We start from the raw sequence: 13,111 nt of genomic DNA, 5'->3' as shown, positions 1-13,111 counted from the left end.
GTAATCTAACCAAAATTCTACTTCTTCCTCGGTGAAATATTCGACATTTCTCTTCATACACTGATGAGGATCAGCCACCTCCTCTTTCATTATCACACGTCGTTATTTCTGAAAACTGTGTACAAGGACGCAACACAGATAAATTGCTGGTGCATAGCAAAAAGATATTTCGAAGCAGTCATGTGCAACACCGTTACAGAGGCATTGCAAAAATACCTCTCTTTCTTTGGTGCACAATACGGCGATGCAGTTGGTGTTGGTCCTGGCGGCGCGTTGGCTCAAATTCGGGGTCCGGGCGTATGCTTGCGTGCGCATCGCCATGCCGGTCACGACCACCTCGGAAGCTTCCAGTAGCAGTTCGAGCACACTCTGGAAGTGCCCTTGAGCCCAGTTGCCGCACTCGTACCGGTAAGTGTTGAAGTACGGATGCGCGTGGCTGAAGGCCAAGGCTACGGCGTAATTCTGGCAGACAGCTGCAGAAATACGATTGATCACCTATCCTCCAAGACTGTGTGGTTTAAAGTTAAACCTGAGTGCGGTTATGCTTCCCGGCTTCTAACTGCCCTAAATGACGTGGTAAAGGCTACAACGGAAACGCACGCGCCGCCTGAGAATTACACAACTTGCGCCGAATAACTATGGCAGTCTGGCGATGCCGAATGCAATGCTACATGATCGTATATGTATGGTTCAAACCTAGCACGTTTATATCTATTTCCCCATGACTGTATGGCGCACTGGTTAAAGGTACTATAATGAGCAAAAGCGCTTCTATTTTAATAATATACTAATCTGTCATGATACCAAAAACACTGTGCTCGCGGTGAGAATATGCTTCCTATCGAGAAGACACACGAAAATGAAACGTGGATGCTGCGGCCAACTTGAAGTTACTACATCATTTGCTGTACCATCCGAAGTTTTCACGACGCCCACCAGTGTCTGCGTAGTTTTGAATAAATTAAAGATGAAGTGTGCTCTTAGGAGGCCTTAGCCATAACATATCAAGTTTGAGGAAATTGTATTGAGCCAATGGGCCCAAAATACGACACTCTTTCTAATATGTCACGTCCTTTGTATATATTTTGGTGCAAAAGATAGAAACAATAGTTTCACTTTTAGTTTCTTCTCCAGTACCAAAGCTCTGAAAGTACAGACTTCAAAACTAATGTTTCATTCTATATCTTAAGTGTCCCTTCAAGCTGAAGGGGCTCCTCACCAAAGTAAGTGCCTATAGCTCGGAGGACCACTGGACCCGTAGTATACACGCTGTATGAGATGAACATAAAGGGGTGGCTCGTCATCACGATTATTTTAGTATCTAACCACAAAGAGGCGGTTAGTGTTGGACAGCTGCAAAAAGAAATAAAATCGGTAGAAGGCAAACGACCGCCTGCTGCCCTCTTGTTATTTTATTAGATTATGGTATGAGAGACAAGACTCCATGCAAGAATACCAAGGGGCAGTGTGACAAACTTGCAATGATTAGCCTTGACCTACTAGTTACATTAGAAGTACACACGTTACTTGCTCGATGCAATCGCCTTATCTTCTATATAACACCTTCAGCACATTCGACAAATCTTTACTCGCTCTTTGCACTATTTCTCTCGATTTTTCAGTGTTCGCATTTGCTTGGCCGCTGTTCAGTGAGATGAAACAAGCAAATTACAGCTCGCAATATGCTGACCTAAACGTTCAGAAGCTTGGCGCTATGAACGCTGCTTACAGCGAACGCTTCGTTCATCTAAACCGTGTTAGCTCTGAAAGAAATGTTGCCAAGATCGCCTTGGTGGAAGAGCTCCTGTGTGAAAAGCATGGGTTCCTTTTTCTGCACACGGTCCGCTCTTGAACTCCTCGAAATGTGGCCACCTTGTCTAGGTATCAAATCACTGACATGTGGGCGTGGCAACAGTTAACTTTGTGCTGCCAACTAGTTCATTGCGACGAGCAAACGAGAGTTTGGTGTTTGCTTGATTTTTTGAAACCCCATAGGTTTGCATGTCTGCAAAATTTTTGCTATCATTCTTCCATCACATCAAACCACAGAGCACAGGTGAAAGGGAAAATCAATTTTATAGCCGGTGGGACCCTTCACATTCGGCCATTGAAAGGCAGTCATTTGAAACAGAGTAAATGACATTTTTACATAGCGAGTACGTTTGTCCGCCATGGTGGCGTAGCTTTAACGGAGTTCAGCCTCCGGTCCAAAGGTGGTGTTTTCGATCCCAACAGGTACGGTTGCACTTCCATGGAGGTGAAATGCTAGAGGCCCGTCTACAGTGCAATGTCGGTGAACGTTAAAGGCCATAGGATGGTCAAAACTTCCGTAAACTGTATTACGGCATCCCTCCTAATATCGTTGTTTGCGAACGCTACACACCTGATATCATCGTGATTATGTTTTTTTCCTATTGCTGATCACATGCTTTCATGAGGCGCTTGAACTACGTACAAACTACGTACCACACATGACAGCCTTACCCTCAAAGTGCTCCCCTCTGAATAAAGGAAGCCTTCTGATTCACAGGTGCCGTTCAGACAACTAAAAGACCATCCACACCTGCGACAGGCAACGGAAAAGTGACTACAGCCGACAGATGTTTGCTCTCTTGCGGTAGCAACAAAACTTCAGACCTGCTCACGTACGGTTTTCAATGCCATAACCCTGGTTTAGAGGCATGCTACTCCAGTCCCTCGACTGAAAAATGAAGCAGCGAGCGACTGACTCAAAGCAGTCGCTTCGCAACCAAAGCGGTCTTTTGTGAGCAGTCACATTGCGACTAAATTGGTCCTATCACCATTATTAGTCGCAGTTGTGAACGAACCATAATGATGCAGCGTAAAATGGCTCAGTGTGCAAGGGCGCATCCCGAGAAGATCCGTTACGACGACACTGGCACTTTTGCACGATTTCGTGAGGTATGTTCTGAGTTTATCGATCCCCATATGTGAGTGACTGCTTATCTAAGGACCAGTTTCGGTGAAACATGTTCACTGCTCCAGTCTGTCAACGCGCGTCTAGGTACAAAACCAACTTGAGGGCAACGTCCAAACGCCTCTAATTATGTCCAGCACAGTCCGTGCGAAACGGAAATTATTAGCGCATGTTTACCTGTGTTGCAGCAACTCTGAGGACCCGCTTTCTCCAGACCAATGAAGGCACACTAAAGAAGATGGTACTGATGGTCTTGTAGCATTTTTTGTGACACTTCTTGCGCAGCATGTTTAACTGCGGCGGTGATTGAGCCGACTTATCAGGACACCGCACGGACAGCAAGCCTGCGGCGATGCAAGCGATGCCCGATGGTTCAGGCTTCGCCCCTGCACGTGTTGCACATGATTTATTGAATAATTGATTGTTCAATTGATTGATACATGATATTTAAAGTTGAAAACCACCACATAATTATGAGAGACGCTGTAGAGAAGAGATCCGAAAATTTCGACCATTTGAGGTTCTTTAGCCTGCACCCAACTCTGAGCACACGGGTCAAGAGCATTTTTTCTACATCGAAAAATCAGCTACCGAAGCTGCGCGTATTGCCCTCATTGTCGCTCAAGGTTTAACCGAGGCAATACATAGTAGTAACAAACCTGAGGCCCTATTTATTTGTGGCACGGTATTTATAAGTAGGACGAGACCAGGGCTGTGAGGGTCGTTAGTGGGCAACAATCAAGTATGTAGACTATAACAAACAAGCGAATAAGACTTAATGTTCTAAAGCGTTACGATAAGGGGTACTAGAAAACGAAATTGGGTGTGGATGTTTACTGTGAACTTAGTTTTACTCATTAGGCTTATGAAATTTCCTGAAGCTTTGTCGCCGCAGCTGAGCGCCCAGGAGAAGTGTCAGAAGAATGCAAACAAAGAGAAATTCAAACAGATAAAGTGGCTTGTCATGACTCCTCGGAATTTTTGAGCTCACTGTTTGGGATGCATTACGCCGTATGAACTAGACCGAAGGCTACACTCGATACAGTTATCTTTTCTTTTAATATGAAGCCGTTTTGTGGCACCTGATCAGTTTTACGATGATGCAAGATGCTGAAACGTACAACAATAGCAGATGATGAAATAAGACAATGCACCACGGCAGTTCAATCACGTGTAAAAGTTTGACAATGCTTCTGTTGGGTACATGGACATTGGTTGCGTTTGTTATAGACATGACAGATGGGAGTAGGTTTTAAACATAGTAAGAATAGATAGATAAAAAGGAAAAGAAAAAGCGTTGGACACGCCTTTTTGAGCGTCGCGCTGCACTGTAGGCGCAGCGCGATAAACGCTACATTCCTTAGAGTTACTTGTGTGTGCCCTTCCTAGTATAGAGGCAGACATATAAAATTTTGAAGTGTTGTTACGGTGCCCCAGATATGCGCAATAATTGCTTTTTATTTGACAATTGCACAACTATGAACACTAAACCATGAGCAATATTGGTGGGCGCTGCGAATGGGATTGGCCGTTTGGTGCCGTTTAGGGTAAGGTTAGGGAGGACAAACAGACAAACGTACAGACAGACACACAGACAGGCACACAGACAGACAGACAGACAAACCAAAATTTTTTCGTCGAAGGTCCCCAAGAAACACTCGTCTCTAAATAAAGTTGCCCGCATGGAAGGGTAAAACACATGGAGGACTAATGGCAACCCAGAGTGCTGCGTAATCAGTACCCGATAATAACGAAGTATCTGTTCTACTGTGCCATTACTTTGCTAGTGGAGATTTGGAGGGAGTTTGAATATGGTACCGATGAACTGTAACCATTGCTAAAACACTATGGACCCTGTGCCTACAAATACAAGGTCACATAGAAGAAGATCGAGTTAGGCTTACCGAAGAAACGGGCGTGGAACCGACACTATGCATGGCTCTTCCTTGGCGTAGACCAGTGGCCAAGATCGTCGGGCAGCCGCAAACAGCCTGAAATAGAACGTGACGTGCTTTGCAAGCCTGAATAACTGGCATTGCTGGACCAGACGCGATTTCCCAACGACCGTGGAGAATGTCCCTGCCACGAGGCTTTCACTGCGCGAGAACGTTGATCTTGGTGGTGATGATGACGATGCTGGTAATGTTGGCACTTACATACTCACCTAGAGAGATCGACCAATGGTGAGGGATATAATATTCCAAAAAATGTTTTAGGGGTTATGCTCCTAAATGCGTCTGTATGTCCATCCCTTGTATGTATGTACCTGACTGCCTTAGTTCCACCTTTGCCAAGTGCACATTACGTCGTCCTTGCAAACATTCCACTGCGCGACATCCGCGATCTACCACTTCACACACCAAGAAGCACATACCTTTGAGAAGTAGCCAATATAAAATAGAAGATGGCCGTGTATTTGTGTCCAGGTGCGCGTTAAAGAACCATAGATTATCCCACTGTGTCCACTCCTTGTTTGTGCGTGGCTACCTATAGATCCACCTTTGCAAACTGCCCATTACTTCGTCCTTCCAAACATCCCACTACGCCGCATCACCGATCCACCACTTCAACGACCATAAAGCCGTTATAATGACGTATAGGAAGCACTTATTAATAATAAATCTTTTGTATAAATATTACAATGTTTTTACGTCTTTGATGATGTCGTGGACGATATTCGCGGATGGTTCACGGTTTAGCGATGAAACCCTCCAGCGCTTCGCCCCACTAATTATCATTCACTCTGTGGATATGGTGTGATTTTTTTATCTACTCGATGTCGCTGTGTCAATCAGAATAATGTCATCATCGTCGTCAAAGTGAGAATCTGCAAGTGCACTACGTGTCAGGAAAAGAGATGAGCGGTCATCCACACTTATTTCTATCGGCACAACTGTCACATAAGTGGTCCGCCGCGGTTGTGTAGCAGTTACAATGCTCGGCTGCTGACCCAAAGGTACTTAGTTCGATCCCGGCTTCGGTGGTCGCATATCGATGGAGGCGAAATGGTAGAGATGCGCATACCGCGCGATGTCAGCGCACGTCAAAGAACACCACAATGTTAAAACTTCCGGAGTCTTGTAGTACGGCGTCTCTCAATCATGTTGTTGTGTTGGCAAGTAAAACGCCGCATACTAATACTGTTATTATTATAATTTGTTCTTGCATGTTGATGACATCAAGCTATTTAAGGAAAAGGGTTAAGTTAATGATTGGCGCTTGCTGCAGTCAGAACTTTGGTCTTTCTTCGTACGGATAACAACGACCATTGTCTGAATGTCTGAAAACCCAAATTCATCGGTATACCTCGTGAAAGATCCACCGTGTCATTTCTGTACTCTGTCTATACTGTGTCGTTATGTAAGGTTTATGAGTTCAGTGATATTGGTGTTATTTTTGATAGCATGTTAAATTTATCTGTTCACACTAAACGTGCTTCCAAGCGTGGCCTTCGTTCTCTTGGCTGCGTTTGTAGAATCTCTCGAGAATTCAGTTCTACATCCTTCCAAAATTGTAAACCACAATAAGTCTTCCTCTACTTGAACATGCATCTGTAATCTGGAATGGCATTGCCAAATCTGGCAGGCGCGCCATTGAGCAAGTGAAGCAAAAATTTATCAGCATTTACAATCATCGTTTCGCTAGAAATGACTCTGGAAATGGCTTGTTCTAACACTGCCAGATTGTTAGCATTGCCCTCACTTCGCTGCCGAAAAAATCTCACTGACTTATTATTCATTTCCAGACTAGTTCAAGGTTTGATATTCTGCCCTTCAGATAGCCAGACAATAAACTTCATTGGGATCCTGAGAGAAGACTAGGAAAATTCCATTATGGGGGAGAAGCCGTCGCAGGCAGCTCCCACGTCGGAACGGGCAGGCGGTGCCTGACCACCGCGTCGTGAGCCCTCTTGATGGCCCGTAGCTTAACGGCAAGATCGGGGCTCTTGAGCACTTCATCCCACTGTGCTTCTGTCGAGAGATGATTGTTGTGCCATAAAGAGGGACACCGCCAGGGCATGTGTTCTAAAATAGAAAAGGGATCTCCACAATCTGGGCAAATGAGCTCGTAGGATTCCGCGTGCCTGCTGACCCTGGCTAAGCTGAGGTAGGACCCAGCCTGTAACATTCGAAGCGTGGAAGACTGAGGCCTGTAGATCTTGGCGTAAGGTGAGAGATAGACCCTGCAGCTGAGATTATAGTGCTTCGTCACCTCGTTGAACGTCTGGAGGGAGTACATGTGGAGCCCCGCGTCCGCCCCAGTGAGCACCACTTGCCCGGCGCAGTGGGTATTTCGCGCGCACGGGCATAGGCTAGCTCGTTGGCGTTGGGAACGGCGGGGGATACCGTAGCCCTCATATGGGCTGGGAAACAGCGGATGACATAGGGGCCGACGCTTCTGCCGCAAAGCAAGGAGGCCGCCTCCACCGACACCACACACGAGGCGAAAGCCCGGACCACCATCTAGGAATAAGTATAGATGTATGGTCTGTTTTGCCTCCAGGGCGAGGGCCACCGCCACCTACTCCGCCAGCACCGAAGGCGAGCCCCACACTGAATCGGCGTTAAGGAGGTTGCCCCTGTAATCTACCACCCTCACCAGGTACCTGTCGGGCGAACAATATTGGGCGGCGTCGATGAACGTGACTGAGGAGTGCCGGTGACGAAATTGAGAAGCGCGGTCACCCTGGCCTTTCGTCTGCCCGCATTGTGCTGTAGGTGTACGTTGTGCGGGACTGGCGAGACCACGGTGGCTTCTCGTGTCTACGCGTCCAGCACGCACCGCCTATTCCACATGGAAGTGGGATTGCAGCCAAGGGCCTCCAGGGCCCTCCGCCTCGCAGGCCATGAAGAGAGCCTGGCTACCTGGGCCGTCTGCTATGCTTCCACAACCTCGTCGATGGCGTTCTGGATGCCTAACTACATAAGCTTATCTGTTCTGGCTCCCATAGGGATGCCGAGCACTTTTTTATTCTCCTACGCATCAGCGCTGTGAACTTTGCCTTCTCGTATACATGCCAGCGATGCGCGGTGGCCATATACGTGATATGGCTTATTCGGAAAGCATGGCACAACCTGAGAACATTGTGTTCCCCCAGCCCTCCGCGGGTTGGAGACCCTGGTGATGAGCCTGATAATGTTGTTGGTTTCGGTGGCAATACAAGTGATTGTTTGTCCGTTGCAACCATTCGACTCGATCAACTTACCAAAAGCGCGGACCACTGCAACTCTTAAAATCAGCTGCCCGACACCATGCGAATAGAAGTGTCGACCTTCAGAAATACAGACCCTCTTCAGAAAACGTTGGACCTTAACAAAGTGTTGGACCTTAAACGCAAAAACGTTGGTCTGTCTGTCTGTCTGTCTGTCTGTCTGTCTGTCTGTCTGTCTGTCTGTCTGTCTGTCTGTCTGTCTGTCTGTCTGTCTGTCTGTCTGTCTGTTTGTACATTTGTCTGCTTGTCCACTCTTAACGGCATCAGGTACTTGAAACGGCCGACCCCATCCGCAGCACCCACCAATGTTGCTCAAGATTCGGTGTTCACACTTGTGCAATTGTCAATTAAAAAGCAATTATTGCGCTTGTCTATGACACCATAATTACACGTATATATTCTTCATGTGCGTCTTTTCCTAGGAAAGGCATACATAGGTAATTTTAGGATCGTAGCGTTTATCACGCTGCGCAGACCATGCAACACTTGCACGAAAAGGCAAGCGTTTCCAACGCTTTTCTAAGACGAGACGGTGGTGGCATCTACGCGTTGCCTTACGTTCCACACCTTATAATATCACCTGTGAAACTGGGGCGCACACCCGTTTCAGAGCCACCCGCTTCGGTTCCTCTAAAACTGCCAAAACAGTAACATTTCTTGATTGTTAATAATATAAATGGTCGAAGCAAAATGGAATTAGGCTGCAGCTCATAAAATTTTTTTGTAACGAACTAATCACAAATTGTCATTCATAATAATGCATAGGCACACAATAAGAGCACTGTTTAAGTTAGTTGGTTGGTTGGTTGGTTCGGTGGTTACTCAAAATTTTGGTGCAAACCGGGAGTGAAAAAGACAAGCGTTTTTGGTCTGTTGTTTGCTTGGTCATTTCATAGTGACCTGTGCAAACCACTGTAAAGGATCGGCATGACACGGGTGCTATTTTATTTTCGAGGTAAAAGGGTTTTACAACTCGAATATGTTTAGAATTAGATGATTTGTGTTTCCTGCAGTAGCCTGTTCTTTTTCCGAACTTCCATACACGGTCAGTTTCATATTGTTTGTTATAAGTTTATTGTATTTATATTAAGAGAAGGCGAACGTTCTCTGTAACAGAGGTACGAAGTCGAGTATACTGAAAAAAATGTCAGGTCTGCGGGGAAGACGCAGCACAGTCACAGCGAAAGCTAGGAGAGTGGCCTCTTAGAGCCTTTTATAAACACTCAATGGGTATAAATACAGTTTTTAGAAATATGCTGCCTAGTATGCTTAGCGCGAGCTAGAAGATGGCTCCGAAGCTCATGACTGTCGGCGGCACCCGCATGGTGCACTGCTGTGCGAGTGGGTGCATTTGCGTTCAATACTTCCGCTCCGCAAGCGCTGCGAAGCTTTCAGGAGGCCGAGCCACGCGAAGCCAACTATTATTTTCCTGCATTTTCGGAGTGTTTTTTACATAATGCTTTATTGTATAAGAACTAATCGATTGCTTTCACGGAACTGGCGCTTTGCAATACCAAATGAAGATCATTTCGTGGAATACATTTCACCATCCGCTACTGCCCGCAAAAAAAAAAGAAGAGGCAGATCCCACGTAACTTGGGAATCATTGCAATGCAAGGTGACTCTTTCATATTTTTTATTAAGTGAAACATTATGACGTGGTGCTAAATATATGCGAAAAATCAGATAGTCAACACTGGAACCAGAATTGGTGTTTTGCGAACATTTGGCTCTTCTTGCAAAGTATTTCGAAGACCTGGCGTGGCTCTGTAGTAGAATACTTGGTTCCACCCAGATTTCTTGGCTTCAATTCATCTGCTAAGACACGAACGTTTATTATTTCCATTCGTAGGGTCAACTTTGCCAATTTCAGCTCAACGCTCACGCGTTAAAAAAGAAGATCTGGCGAGAAGGGTTTGGCGTACGTGACGGGATTGTGAAATTATTCATCTCAGAACCAGTGAGTCATAGTCATCAAACCATCTTACCCGCCCAAACAGATTGTGGCTAACCCTAAATTAAGGGGATGATCGTGAGGGCAACCAGACGTAGACGATTTGGTGTATAGATAGATAGAATGATTGATTGATTGATTGATTGATTGATTGATTGATTGATTGATTGATTGATTGACAGACAGACAGACAGACAGACAGACAGACAGACAGACAGACAGACAGAGAGACAGACAGACAGACAGACAGACAGACAGACAGACAGATAGATAGATAGATAGATAGATAGATAGATAGATAGATAGATAGATAGATAGATAGATAGATAGATAGATAGATAGATAGATAGATAGATAGATAGATAGATAGATAGATAGATAGATAGATAGATAGATAGATAGATAGATAGATAGATAGATAGATAGATAGATAGATAGATAGATAGATAGATAGATAGATAGATAGATAGATAGATAGATAGATAGATAGATAGATAGATAGATAGATAGATAGATAGATAGATAGATAGATAGATAGATAGATAGATAGATAGATAGATAGATAGATAGATAGATAGATAGATAGATAGATAGATAGATAGATAGATAGATAGATAGATAGATAGATAGATAGATAGATAGATAGATAGATAGATAGATAGATAGATGCTCAAAGAAATTTATTTTAAAAACCGTTGACACTATAACCACCACAATTATTTTTTTAAACGTGCTTTGTTCTTGAGAGCAAGAATTATCACAGAAGAGTCAAAAACCTTTACCTCTTAGCCTGCATTCCATTAGGATTTGAGTGAAAACACAGATTGATAACATGCCAATTAACAATCTGACACTCGCCACATATGATATTCGAAACGTTGTTGGAAAGGGAGTCGGACGTTGAAATGGGAGAAAAACTATGTGAATGAAATTTAAAAAGGTATTTTTAATTTTTTCGATAAATATTTATATTTGAAATTATGCCTAAACGGCGATGTCGTTCCCGACACCGTTTACCTTAATCCGATAAGATAGTTCGATGGAGTCACTTTCAGAGTGCTTTTCTCACACGACAGCCTTAGGCCTTCTGTCTGCCCTCTTGATTCTACTTTTTCATTCAGGAAACCACGCTAGATCCGTTATTCAGGGAACAAGTCACCTTTTAACCGATAACTTCTTTGACACAGCGGCACAATACACGTCCTTTCTTTGCATTGCTGCTTAGCTTTTAACATCTCAGGGTGTTGCAGTGTACATAAGCGCCCTCTAATTTCCCAGTAAATCAGATTGCAGCTGTCACACACTGATTTTAAACGTGGCGAGACTTTGGCAGCAACAGGACGAGAGGAATTTTGCGCGTTCATGCACCCTCTCGACATGCAGCGCCGCTTGTGACATCTGAGTGCAGTCATCACATGCGGGGCCACCCTCTCTTGTACGGAATGCGCGCGCTCAGCACACTAGCCAGTATATTTCAAGACACTGGAGTATAACAGATGCAAGAACCTATTCTTGATATCCACTATGGCATTAGTCAAAAAAAATTTGGGTAGTTGGCTGGTATGCGCTGTGCTATTTTTCGTCATTCTTCTGAGAAGCGTGGTATCAGCCGTGCTTCTCAGAAGCACTTGCAAGGACTTTTGTGCCAATTGTTCATGCAGTGGCTGACGACGATGAGGAATTATGCTTGAAATGGTGATGCACTACAGTTAGTAGGTGAACAATAACAAGCTTTTTTAATGGGTTGGAGCATTGGACGATCCACTCTTCACACTATTGGCATAGTGTGACGCCTGGTTGTTCGTTTGCTGTTCTAAAACACTTTGATGCTCATAGTAACGCGATTGCTTTCCCGACATCTAGCCCTCCTAAGGCAAGTTTGCCAACAAGTCCCAAGCGCCGGCGTGGCACATTGGTAGAATACTGAGCTGGCAGCCAGCGGACACGTGTTGAAGCCCTCCTATCACATTAGTACTAGGTCTTTCTTTTTTCTAATATTGTGCGATATGGTTACATACACCAGCGGCGGCAGACAATTGCGGCGCAGCGCCTGACCCGAGTTTTGATCTCACAACAGCTTTCGCTGTAAATTTTTTTTTCGCTGCTTACTTTGAGTTACGCAAGGTGGGGACAGAATCTCGTCGGTAATCGGCTGGTCCTGGTTTGACTACGGGCACGTTCGTTCCACCTCAACGCATGAAGTCTTTCCGCATTCAAATTGTAAATCATGAGAATCGGCCCAACATCGAACGGTTTCAATTTAGAAGTCCCTTGAAAATAACAGCACCAAAGAACCTAATTACCCCAAATAATCATATCTTACGTAGAAAATTGTTTGTCTACTTTGCATATCCGATCATTGATCTCGATTTGCTTGCATCTCAACCCGATGAAGTTTACTGCTTAGTTAGTTACTTAGCCAAATTTGCATAATTACCAGAAAAAGCAGAAAGATGGAGTGTATTTGGGTCGAACTTCGAGGTAAAGCGCACGCACGAAGAAAATTTCTTGATATCATACCTAGAGGAGCAACGTTGTAGCTCTAAAAGAGGAATGTCAACGTCAGTTCGACCAGAGGGCTACTTTCACAAAATTTAGTCCTGTAAGGTTCGGGCAAGTAAAAACGTTTGAAGAGGTGAGAATGGAAAGTGGTTGTGGTGGAAAATGTCACTCAAAGCTGCAATTTAACAGAAAGCATTTCCCATATCTCACATAGCAATTATTTCTGATGGTGAGTTGTCAGAACTTCAAAATTGACGCAAATCTTCACGCTCATTGCGATATAGAGAGGTGTCTCACAATGGTGCTTGAGACCAGTCCCACCTTTTTAGTTCAACCGAACAAAGCAATATGTGAGTAAATACTGCGAGTACCATCTAGCAAACTAAAAACAATTTACTCCTTATGAAGCCACGGCCCCCTTGCGAAACATCCGCGGACTGATTCTGCCTGGGGACTAGTGTTTCAGACAAATCGATTGATTGATATGCGGGATGCAACGTCCCAA

This window comes from Rhipicephalus microplus, chromosome X, assembly GCF_043290135.1.
Source record: "Rhipicephalus microplus isolate Deutch F79 chromosome X, USDA_Rmic, whole genome shotgun sequence".
NCBI lineage: Eukaryota > Metazoa > Arthropoda > Arachnida > Ixodida > Ixodidae > Rhipicephalus > Rhipicephalus microplus.
Note: the sequence above shows the minus strand (reverse complement) of the source record.